This window comes from Peromyscus maniculatus, chromosome 6 (assembly GCF_049852395.1).
Source record: "Peromyscus maniculatus bairdii isolate BWxNUB_F1_BW_parent chromosome 6, HU_Pman_BW_mat_3.1, whole genome shotgun sequence".
Taxonomy (NCBI): Eukaryota; Metazoa; Chordata; class Mammalia; order Rodentia; family Cricetidae; genus Peromyscus; species Peromyscus maniculatus.
Genome location: NC_134857.1, coordinates 8,737,288 through 8,749,871, shown reverse-complemented (window position 1 = coordinate 8,749,871; position 12,584 = coordinate 8,737,288). Strand labels below are relative to the sequence as shown.

Genomic DNA, 12,584 nt, shown 5'->3' with positions numbered 1-12,584 from the left:
TTGATTGAATTTAAGGCACATTCCACAAAATGCAACCCCTATTTGCCACAGATATTGGGGGCAAGAACTTTTTGCTATATTGGTCATAGGCTTTAGGGGAGAACCTACCTATTACTCTACTAAAAAGACAGTATCAAACTGACTCTTACTGATTTATCATTATACCTGTAGATTACTGCATCTCCTAACCTTCATTAGAAGCTTTTTTACAGAAGATGGTCATTAGCACAGAGAACCTCAACTGGCCAAGGAACAGAGAAGGAGAGACTACAGAATGTTCAATCATGTCACCCACCCTCCTGCTGAGACTGCGGGATCACTGTGAAAGAGGAGGCAGAACAGAGATTCTAAGTGACAGGGGCAGTGAATGATTACAACCAAAAGTGTTTTCTGGATACAACAGTGGGTTTTCACTCATGAACTCACAGCAGATGCAACAGCATGCACAAGACGTGTGCAAGCTCAAGCCAGACCAAATCCTAGCATGGAAGGCGTAGGTGTTCGTGAAGTCCCACACCTAGCTAAGGAATATGGTCACCGTGTGTTCATAATGGGCAGACTGTTGCAACGGAAAAGTGAATTATAAAGGCTCTAACTCATGAGTTGAAAGACATAAACAAAGGGAAGTTAGCAGAGCTCAGCAGTCACTCTGGGTCTTTTTTTGCCTATGGGTACAAGAATGAGTGCTATGGTTATGCGTCACCTTGACTGGGATAGGGGATGCTCCAATAGCTGGTGAAGAATTATTTCTGGGTGCATCTATTAAAGTGTCCTGTTTGAATCTGAAACTTAATGAGGAACCTAAGTTCTTATCAAATGTGAGTGGGCATCACCAAGCCACTTTGAAGACCTGAGGAGAACAGCTGGGAAAAGGGAGAAAGAATTCTTCTCTTTCTTTTTCAGGGACTTCCATATTCTCCTGCCCTTGGACAATGAAGCTTCTGGTTCACTGGATTTTGGTCACAGATACTGAGACCAGAGGCATCCCCAGTCCTGTTTTGGGGGCTTTTGGACATAGACTGAGTCTTGAACCTTCTGATCCCCTAGCTCTAAGGACTTCAGACTCAGACTGAAGTATAACACTGGTCTGCCTGCCCTCCCTTACTCCCCGACCATTCCTTCCGGCCTACCCTCCCTCCCTCCCTTCCTTTCCAACTCTTCTCTCAGTAACCCTCCATCTTCCCCCCTTTCCCTCCTTCCCTCTCTCCCCTGCCTCTCCCTCTCATCCTTCTCTTGTTTCTATTCCCCTTCCTTCTGTCATTCCTCTCCTTTCCCCCGCCTTCCTCATTCCCCCTTCAATCCCTCCTTTGGGTTACTGAAGTTTTACTTTTCTGAAGATCTTTTACAAAATAACAAAAAACTCTGAGTTTTCTCCTGACAGAGGAATACTACAGAAGAATAGATCTAAATATCTAAATTATGCTTTTCATGGAAATAAGGTGAACAATATAAGGCATATTCTAGTTTTTCTCTCATGATAATCACACACACACACACACACACACACACACACACACACACTCACAATAGTAAAGCATTAGCAGACAGGAAACTAAGACACAAAGAAAACTTCTAAAATATTAAGTAAATCTTCCAATGGGTTTTAAAAATACTATAAAGCAAGTCAAAATGCAATCTACAAAGAGAGAGAATACCTGTGATACAGGTATTCAGCAAAGATTTAAAGTTATACTACATGAAAGACCTCCACAAATCAACCAGAATGCATGATAAAATTCAAGGGGGGAATAGGCAAAAGATATGAGGAAGAACTTCCTAAACAATGCAAATATATGGCCAGTCATTAGAAAAAAGGTGATCAAGCTTCTTAACCATTAGAAAAGAAGGCTTTAAACTTGGCAAGATACAAAGCTGAAGTGGATCATGTAAAATTTCAAGTGTTGGTGGAGATGTAAAGGAATCGCAATCCGCATAGAGTCCACGAGAATGTAAATTGAGAAACTGATTTACTATGTCTAGTAAGGCTAAAATTGTGCAAATCCTGCTGCTAGGTATAAATTATACAAAAGTCCATAAGTAAATGCCCCCCCAAAATATGGCCCAATATGTTCACAGAGGAAGATACCTGGAAGATAGAATGAACAAATAGTGGTAAATTTGTAGTGAATGTAATTTGTAATGTAGTGTAAATTTGTAACGAATGCTCCTTAGTTGTGAGACTGAACAATCACTATGTACAACAGGGGTATAACCCAGACATATGGTATAGGGCAAGAGAAACCAGAGTCGAGAGAACGCTGGAACAGGCCAAAGGAGATGCAGTCGTGGTCCCTGACAGCTCTCCTTGGCAGCTGAGGAAACAGCGGGCGTGCAAAGCCCTTTGGAGTTCAGATGACATCTTCACCCTAGTACTGTCGTATGAGCTTGCTCACTCTGTCAACATTTATTTTACCAAACACTTTGAATTTCTGTAGTTTCTGTACATAGAGCTAAACAAAAACATTTTTTATCAAAATATACCTAGATTCTTACAGATTATCTGGTGTTATGTTGCCTAAGATTGCCTTAGACACCAGCTTCTTAAGCACCAGGCCACAACCCCAAATAAGGGTCACATGATTGAATATGGGATTCCTTAAATATTTAGCAACATCAGAAAGTTTCTGAATGTGCAAACCAAAAGTTAATTCAAAATCAATAGCGTAATAAATCCAAGGTGTTTCACCAACACTGCTGGTGTGAAGTTATTTATTGACTGTGTTTTCAAGGATGTATTTAATCTCCTTGGGTTAGAGTTTTCCTACTAGTACCTTCTGTAGGGCTGGATTTGTGCATAAATACTGTTTAAATTTGACTCTATCATGGAATATCTTGTTTTCTCTATCTATGGTGATTGAAAGTTTTGCTAGGTATAGTAGTCTAGGCTAGCATCTGTAGTCTCTTAGAGTCTGCAGGACATATTTGTCCAGGTCCTTTTGCCTTTTAGAGTCTCCATTGAGAAGTTGGATGCAACTCTAATAGGTCTGCCTTTATATGTTTTTTCCCCTTGCTGCTTTTATTTTTATTTATTTATTTATTTATTTATTTATTTATTTATTTATTTATTTATTTTTTGGTTTTTCGAGACAGGGTTTCTCTGTGTAGCTTTGCGCCTTTCCTGGAGCTCACTTGGTAGCCCAGGCTGGCCTCGAACTCACAGAGATCCGCCTGGCTCTGCCTCCCGAGTGCTGGGACTAAAGGCGTGCGCCACCACCGCCCAGCCCCCTTGCTGCTTTTAATATTCTTTCTTTGTTCTGTATGTTAAGTACTCTGATTATTATGTGGTGAGGGGATTTTTCTTTTCTGATCCAATCTATTTGGTGTTTTATAAGCTTCTTGTATCTTTTAGGTATCTCCTTCTTTATGTCAGGAAATTTTTCTTTTATGATTTTGTTGAAAACATTTCCTGGACATTTGATCTAGGTTTCTTCTCCTTCTTCTATTTCTATTATTCTTAAATTTTGTCTTTTCATCATAGTGTCCCAGATTTCCTGGATGTTTTGTGTCAGAAATTTTTTGGATTTAACATTTTCTTTGACCAATATATCTATTTCTTCTACCTTATTTTCAACACTCGAGATTCTATTTTACATCTCATGTATTCTGTTGGTGATACTTGCATCTATAGTTCCTGTTCACTTATTTAGATCTTCCATTCCAGAATTCCCTCAGTTTCTGTTGTCTTTTTTGTTTCTATTTCCATTTTCGGGACTTGAACAGTTTCCTTCACCTGTTTTTTTTTTTTCTTGAATTTCTTGACATTCTTTAAGAGATTTATTAATTTCCTCTAATTTTTGTCTTTTCCTTGATTTCTTTAAGGAATTTTTTTCATTTTTTTAAAGACCTCTAGCATCTTCATAAAGTTGGTTTATAGGCCATTTTCTTGTGCTTCAGCTCTGTTGGAGTACTCAGGTCTTGCTGATGTAGGCTAGCTGGGCTCTGAGGGTAACATATTGCCCTGGCTGTTGTTGTGTTCTTACACTGGCATTTGGGCATCTGGGTTTGGGATGATTATCTGTCTAGGTGCCGATTTCTGAGTTTGTCTTTGTAGGGTGTGTTCTTTGTCCCTTGGTTTGTTTCCTCTTTGGCCTTCTGATCATTGTAGCCTGGACTTCTGGTAGCTAGCCTGCCCTCTGATCTAGGAGTGAGTCTCTCCTAGACTCCAAGTTGGGGGCTGTAATTCTGGTGGCTAGCATGTCTTTTGGTGTTTTTTTAACTGGTGTGGTCAGCATCTGTTCTTCCGACTGGTGTGACCTGCACCTGAGCAGTAGAAGTCCACTGGACTTGGGGACAGGTGTCCAGCAGCGGGGAGGGGCAGTGAGTTGGGGGGGGGGTGGAATGGGTCTCTGGGAACTGAATCTGGAGAGTGGGGCAGTTCATCTGGAAGTCAGATCTCTCAACTGTTCTTCTCAAAGTTGCAATGTATTTACTTCACATACAAAGTTTCCTGCTCCTACAGAAACATAATAATTTAACTATGGAAAAAGGGGGTTTTAATATGTTCTTACTGTCATTCCTCAGCATGGAAGTATCAGTTTGGTACAATATCTTGGCATTGTGTTGCATTGGGGAACATTTAATCTTCAAATTTGTTCTTTGGTTTGTTGGTGTGTTTCATTTTAAAATTTAGTGAATTGGGGCTAGACATTAGGACAGAACTTCCTATGATTTTGAAAATATTCCTAAATGTACTTCTGTTACTCTATATTACATATTTATGCAGATATGCTCAGCACTATCAATGTTTAGTCTAGATTTAATTTTCCATGTAAGTTATTAAACATATACATTTCATTAGTATGCAAAGTTGCTTTTGTCTTTAATAATTGGTGAAACTGCAAGTATACCAAAAACTTGTTTTAAAATAAATCTAATTTATTTTAGTAAATGTTTTATTTGTATATCTAGTTTATATACCAATTATATTAGTTATTTTTCTGTTGCAGTGATAAAATACCATGACCAAAACCAACTTAAAGCAGAAATAGTTCATTTGGACTTAAGGTTCCAGCAGAAGAGTCTATAATAGCAGGGGAGGCAGGGGAGGCAGGGCAGTCATTGGCTGGAGTAGGAAGCTGGGGGATCACATCTTCAACAGCAAACACAAAGCAGAAAGTGAACTAGAAGTGTTGCAGGCTACCAGCTCTCAAAGCCCACCCAGTGAAACAGACAAGGTGTGACCTCCCAAAGGTTCCCCAACCTCCCTAAACAGGAGAACTAACTCCAGTCCAAGGATACAAATAAGTGATTCTGTTGGGGGAATCTCTCATTCAAACTACCACACCAACATACCTAGGTTGAGTAAAATGTTCTCAGGCGAAAAGGGATCATATGTAGAGAAGGCTAGGAAATCATGTCTCAGACTAAGAACAATATAAAAATCTCATTGAGCATTCAATTCATCTTTCACTTACATAACAGATTTCTACAATTTTGACTTACAAAACTACTAAATAGTTGTCTCTCAAGCATCTACTTACTACGCTAGTGGGACACACTCAAGTAGAAGCCATCTGCAACCAAATTCATGATGTTTACAAGGCATTTATAAGCTGTTTGAGGAGATGAGATTATAGACAAAGTTAGCAAATACAGTTTAAAATTGAAAACTAAACTATTTCCCTTCTTTTCTTCCTTACCTCTTCTTTGTAGATATATTTTCTAATTTTTAAAATAGTTAACATACGTCACTTTTATGTTTTCACATCTGTATACAATGTGCTTTGATCAGATTTGATGCCTTCATGTGCTCCTTCTCTGCTGGGTATCCTCCATGCAAACATGACTACTCTACTTTCATGTCTTTATTTTTAAAAAATCTATATTTCACATATGAACGAAACGTGCCATTTATCTTTCAGAGTCTCACTCACTTTACTTAATATGATGACTTCAATTTCCATACACTTCCATGGCATTTTCAGATGGTGTAACTCTGTTCTTTGTGGCTGAGTAATAACCTAGTATTTCTGCAATCATCTGCTAGACTGTCTGAATGAAGGAAAATAATTGTTTGGAGCATTCTCACTTTTTCTAAATATTAACTAATTCTTATCCTTTGGAAGCATTTATAATTTTACCTGATTTTGTTATTGTTGTTGTTGCTGTTTAATGAAAGCCATTTATTCTTCCCACCTTCTACAAGAGTTGAAAAGTTGTGTCAGCTCTCCCCCCTGCCAGCAGATCTGTCACTTTTTAAAATTCTGTATTCTTGGCTGTCATGTGAGCTCATCACCCAGATGGGTCTAATAAAAGTAATGATTTTACAGATAGTCTGGCTTTTTCTCATCTTTAGTATAGAAGTGACATTCTTTGGTAGCTCTTGTTGTTAATAAATAGGATAGAATTTACTTTGATTGAATTAAATTCTCCAAATCAATTTTGGAAGAATTTACTGTATAGAGTGCTGTGGAATAATTCTTTTGTACACCAAAAGATTTGTCACTTGAATTGGTTTAATAAAACATTGATTTGCCAGTAGCCAGGCAGGAAGTATAGGCAGGGTGGCCCAACTGAGAATGCTGGGAAGAGGAAGGGCAGAGTCAGGAGTCACCAGCCAGATGCAGAGGAAGCAAGATGAGAATGTCCTACTGAAAAAAGGTATCAAGCCATGTGGCTAAACATAAATAAGAATTATGGGTTGATTTAAGTATAGGAGCCAGTCAGCAATAAGCCTAAGCTACCAGCTGAGCATATATAAGCAATATAAGCTTCTGTGTGGCAATTTGGGGAGTGACTGCTAGGTATTTGGGAGTTGCTGGTGGGACAGAAACTTCTGCTTACAATAGAGAGTAAGTCTTTCAATCAACATAAGGTTTATCATAAAAAAAAATACTTTGAGCATATCAATAGTATTAGTATGGTAATTCTAATAAACTATTAAGTGTCTACATTGCTGCTGGAGGAAATTGTTGCCGTAATCCAGACATCCCCGAGTGATAAAGCGGCAGAGGTGGTGAAAAGGTGCAGGGATGTTGTGTTTACAGTTCACAGGTCAGAGTTGACCCTGCCCAGCGTCGGGCAGCTCCAGTAGGGGGCAGAGACTAGACTGTTTGACTGAGTTCAGATAGCCTTGCACCACCCATGTCCTGCCAATGTGCTTCGATTTACAAGAGACTTCAGAGGTTGACTAGCTTCCTCTCTCTCCCTCCGCTGGCCTCTACCTCCTAGATTCTGGAGTTACGGACATGTGTCACCACACTAGGTTCATATGCAGTGGTGGGATCGAACCCAGGGCTTCCTTTGTGAGTGCTGGGCAGGCAGCCTAGCAGCTGAACTGCATACCCTGCTCCTTTGCTCTGTTTGTAAGAAACATTACACAAAATGTAATTCAGAATGTCCAACATTCCCAAAAGTTCATCACTCTCTGAACTTCCAGACTGTATAGTCATAACCAAATTTTTGACCTTGAATATTTGTCCTGAAATTCTCATTCAAAAAAAAAAATCAGTTTGCCATCTGTCACTTCATCAGTGCTCTCATGTAGCCCTAATATTTTATGTCACATTCTTTCTTGTACATGTTTCACCACTGGGAAATATTTTTCTTCTATCAAAATCAGCAAAATGCCTTAAAATTGTAATAACCAAGAAAGCTCAGCTATCTTCTATCTTCTACTTAAGTGAATTTGAAGTCAGTAAAAGTAAGTCTGAGATTGATGTTGTTTTAAAGTGTGTGTGTGTGTGTGTGTGTGTGTGTGTGTGTGTGTGTGTGTGTGTGTAGGTCAATCGAAGTTCAAGAGTCTGTTCCCTCCCTCCAGCTCCCTCCACCATGTGAGTCCCAGGGATGGAACCCCAGGTCAGATTTAGGGGGAAGTGTCTTCACCCTCTGAGACATGTCTCTTGCCGGTGGATTTTAAGCAATTTGGTTGTCCTATAACTTAGGAGAATGTAGCCAGTGTCATGTTGTAGCTCCAAAATAGTAAGTCAGGATTGGATGTGAGAAGATGGGGACTTTAGAAGTCATGGGGGCCACCATCTGTTTTTGGAAAGCCAGCTGAGCAGTTGATAGCAGCACTGAATGTGTGAACAGAGCAGTCCCTGCCCGTTCCTTCACCCCAGCCTCTGCCTTTACTCAGCGACCGAAAGGCTTTCTGTCCTCAGACTACTACTACGAGAAAGAGGTAATCTACCAGAACCTGGCAGTGATACATTTGGTCATTTGGGGGAAGGATGGATATAGAGTCAGGCTGTCTGGCATTCGAGCAAGGCTCACTAGTTTTTAAAGTAAACTACTGAAACAGATTGCTAAGGGCCAGCTGACTCCAGCTTTTCTTCCCTTTCCTAGTTCAACACAATGTTAGAATTTGATTTGCTTCCATGTTGTTCCCTATGGTGTTTTTCTCTAATCATGTCCCAAGCTAAAGGTCAACTTGTCCTTTTGACTTATTCTTTCTTTATAATCTTATGATTTACACATCATAAATTGTTTCCATTATTTCATGGTATGTTCCATGAACTGTCTGATAGCTAACTAAATTACTTAACTGCGAAAACAATTCACTTTTATAATCACCTGCTATGTATCTCAGGCTTGAGCTTGACAATAAAAAGGTTCCCCTGCTTTTAGTCAGGGACACCTCAGCCTCCTACTCTTGAAGAGACTGCACATTTGGCCCAGCCATAAAATTTTTTTTATCTTTCAACACTTCAGCGTTTGCTCCTGGTTTTCTACACCATAGCATTTGGAGGTCCTACAGCTGAGAGACATCTCCCTGTCCCATCTCTTCTTGCTTGTTAGGGTCCTTGATCTCCACCTTGCTGCAAGGTGAGAGGCATGTCTGTGTCTTATTTGTGTCTTGTCCGTGTCTTGTCTGCATCATATACTCTGTGCCAGCAGCAAGGTTTTTTGTGGGAGGCCGGATGCAGGAATATTCCTCCTGGTTGGTCAGTGGTGGAGTAGTCTCCTGAGACCATCTGGGCACCAAGTCTAATATTCATTTGGTTTTTGGAAATTTGGACTCAGTCAAATTGTCTTAATTAGATTTCAGTCAGAGCCCCCAATTTTTTTCTTCTGATCTGCCTTAGGAGCACCCTAGTGACACAAGGGGACAATATACTTGAAAACATCAGGGAGGCCCGGCACATGGGTGTTCATCAGCAGGGTTTTAATGCTTGGGCTGCATAGCTAAGACAAAGATACCCCAGGGTACTGGGGAGCAAACCTAGAGTTTGGAGAGGCTCAGCGCAGAGATGCCAGGCAGACCAGGGGTTGTCCCAGGAGGCAACTGAAACGGTCTCCATCTGTTAAGTTTCTATTGGTCAAATTGGTCACCTCTGAAGCAAGAGGACTCAAACTGTGAAATGTCATTTGGGCTCTGTTTCTTGTCTTGTGCCTGACTTGGGTCGATTGAAGGGACAAACAACAAGGACTGATACACTGCTCCAAAGGTCATTCCAGAAACACTGGAGCTTTGGGGATATGGGATTTGATGGCAGTATGTTGCAGAATGCAATGTCCACGGTCAGGCCTGGGGCTCCATGGGCAGCTTTGCAAAGAATCTCCCAGCCCCTTCGGGAAGCCCGTGGGCAGGCCCCCTGCAGCACCCAGCTGCGGCCAGTGCAGCTGCAGCACTGGTGTGCATGTGTGGCTGGAGCTTCAGCTCAAGCACCAGGCCCTGTAACTACTTCCTATGGCAGCTACCAGGGCAGCACTCCATTGAAATTACAGCACCAGAGGAGGTAAGGAAATTTTTGTCTGTTTTAAAGGAATGAATGTTGACATTCTATGTTTGACCCTGACTGGTCTCCCTTGAATGTGTGAGCTTACTTCTGTGTGTCTTGGTTATAGCTCAGCTGTTACTGTTGCATCCAGTGATGGCCCAAGACTCAGAATTTACCTCTGCACTTTCTGACCACTGGATCTAATGCAATATGGATTCAAACATCATTTGGATATGGATAATATTCTCGTTGTTTTTTGCTACTGTCTACTTTGTTGAAAAACAGGCTCTGTGATTGGGTTATGGCTCTCCCTTTCCCAGACCCAGGCATGCCTTTGAAGTCTATGTCCAGGGTCAAGAGCTATGACAAGGAGAAAAGAGCAAATCAAAACAGCTAAAGGAATTATTGGACTGGAAGTTTATTGGGTATATTAAGAATCGGTAATATCTGTAACAAAAAGTTAAAACATGGGGTTGATAGTTAAAAGTCTGTTCACAGATCATCTTAAAGGAACCATGTAGTATTTATAAGCAATACATGGCCTGCCACTATCTTTAGGTAGTCATGTTGTTGGCAGCCATCTTTGCTAAGGTTGAAGAGGAAAGATTGTCGTATGACTTCTCCACCCCCTTGATTAAGGGCAACCATGACATATGGGATGACTGTGGAGACAACAGGACTCCAAGATACTTTGGATTGAGATAGATTTTTGTATAATAATTCCTGTCCTGTTTTGAAAACAGGGTTTATGAAAGATAGGATTTTTAAACAATACTTGTTCAATGACATATTAAAACTGCATCTCCATGTTTTCATACACAAGAGCTTACCTGGCTGGCAAACAAACTTTGTAACCTAAGAGTAACCCAGATAGCATTGGTTTTAGAGACCCTGAATTGTTTGCCCTGTTGGAGCTTGGTTTTGCCTTGTGCAGATTGTGGTTGTGCCCTGTGTCTTCACCCTTGAAAGAAACAAGGTGCTTCATTTTGATTTGCAGGAACACACAGTTGAGAGATTTTAAACTTCTTTAAAAGGAAATGTTGGCATTTTACAGAAAATTTAAATAAAAACTGAATATTTTAAGGGACATCTTTTAAAAATATTAAAGTTTATAAGGCTCTGAGACATTTAAAATTTACAAGGCATTTTATTATAGTGTCTTTATTAATATATGTTGTGGTATATTTGCACAGTGTGAAGTTGTATTGCTGTGATTGTTATAAAAAGCCTGAACAGCCAATACCTAGGCAGGGAGGATAAGTGAAACTTCAGGGTAGACAGAGAAAGAGGAGGAAGAATCTACGAGCATGAATTACAACAGAAAGACGTTAGACAGAAATAATGAGTCAGACACACAGAGTGGGAGAGAGGTAAAAGCTGCATGGTAGAACACAGATTAATAAAAATATGGATTTTAAGTTTAAGTTATAAGAGCTAATGGGACAATCCTAAACTAAGGCTGAGCTTTCTTACTTAACAACAAGTCTCCATGTCATTATTTGTGAGCTGGAGGAGAAAAATCAGTCAACAAACACATGATCCTGATAAACAAACAAACTAAATAAATAAATAAATAAATAAATAAATAAATAAATGGCTGAAAAGTTAGGGCCACAGCTATGAGTACCAAACATTAAACACCAGAGACTGATGTATTCCTACCTTATGATGCAGAATGACAATGACCTAAATACTTTGGCAAAGGTACATAATCTCTATTCAGGCTAACAGATTCTAATTTAAGAATGAGTGTCTGATCTTCTTGTTTTTGCTAACATGGTTAAGCTGTAGCTATTCTGGTAAACTGAGTCATATAAGAAACTGTTATATTATGTAATGGTTTACTGTAAAGGGATCAGGAAAGTTCCCAGTCTCTGTGGACTGTGTTTATGAGTTAAAGGTTTTATTTTGATTCTAAAAAAGCTTCAATTCAGAAAGTGTTATTTTGTTTTAAGGCCAAACTTAACAGGGATAAAGCTACTAACTTATTGTAAACTGTTAAAGATAATTAAGAGATGCAAGTTAATGGTCAGTGACCTCATAAAGGATCCAATTCTTTAATATGCTTATAACTATATTTGTAGTCATGCTAAGTATTGATGTAATTAATTATAGGAAAAAGTGTTATTTAGCCTACTGTATGTGTTTTCAAGGTATAACTTAAAGCAAGTAACTAAAAATAAACAAGGGTTTAGTTCAGATTTACTTAATAGTCCTCAAACTTGTCAGAGATCTACTGAATATGACATTTAAGATGTTTAAGCTTAATATGACAGAGACCCCAGCTCCAACAGTGACCCCCAAGGTCTCCAAGAAGAAAATGGGGCACTATGATGACTCCACCTGAGTTTTGGTAATGCTAACCACTGAGCAAGACTGCCCCAATGCCTCACCTACCTCCAGGACTCAGCCTTAACTGTGGACAAGGAGGACACTGGAAAACTGATTGCTCTGCTTTGCCTAGACAAAGGAAGGTCAGTCCCTGCCCGCCCACCTTACTACTACCATGTTCTTCCTCCACAGGAAAGCCTCTCATCTTCTGGGTCTGGCAGCTAAAAACTGATGCTGTCCTGGTACCTCTGCCCCAGTGCCACGGAGAACACAGGAGGCTGGGATGACTATCTAGGTAAATGAGTAGGCGCTGTCATTTTGATTGATACGTAGACCATCTGCATTATACTTCCTGCTGTAATTTGTCCTTCTCAGATCTCTGATGGCATTAACGACTGGGCTAACTGTAGCTTTGTCAGTTTGGCAGCAGCAGGCCACCAGCTCCTTCCCCCAAGGCTCCAGCCACCTTGTTAGTTCATCTAAAGCTACTAAGTGTCTTGTTTAGAAAAGGCAGACAAAGTTGCCTTGCTAACAAACTTCTTACTAAAGGATTAACAGGTTTCAGGTGTAACTTTACACTAGAAGAACATG

The 12,584-nt window shown here is 40.0% G+C and overlaps 1 long non-coding RNA gene across 1 annotated transcript; it reads left to right on the top strand.

Annotated features, from left to right (window-relative positions):
• The first annotated feature begins 1,281 nt into the window (after window positions 1-1,281).
• LOC143273720 (uncharacterized) lies at window positions 1,282-12,289 on the top strand. Its single transcript, XR_013051906.1, has 3 exons — window positions 1,282-1,439; window positions 8,653-8,766; window positions 12,186-12,289. It is a non-coding gene; the product is annotated as an uncharacterized LOC143273720 (long non-coding RNA).
• The last annotated feature ends 295 nt before the right edge of the window (window positions 12,290-12,584 follow it).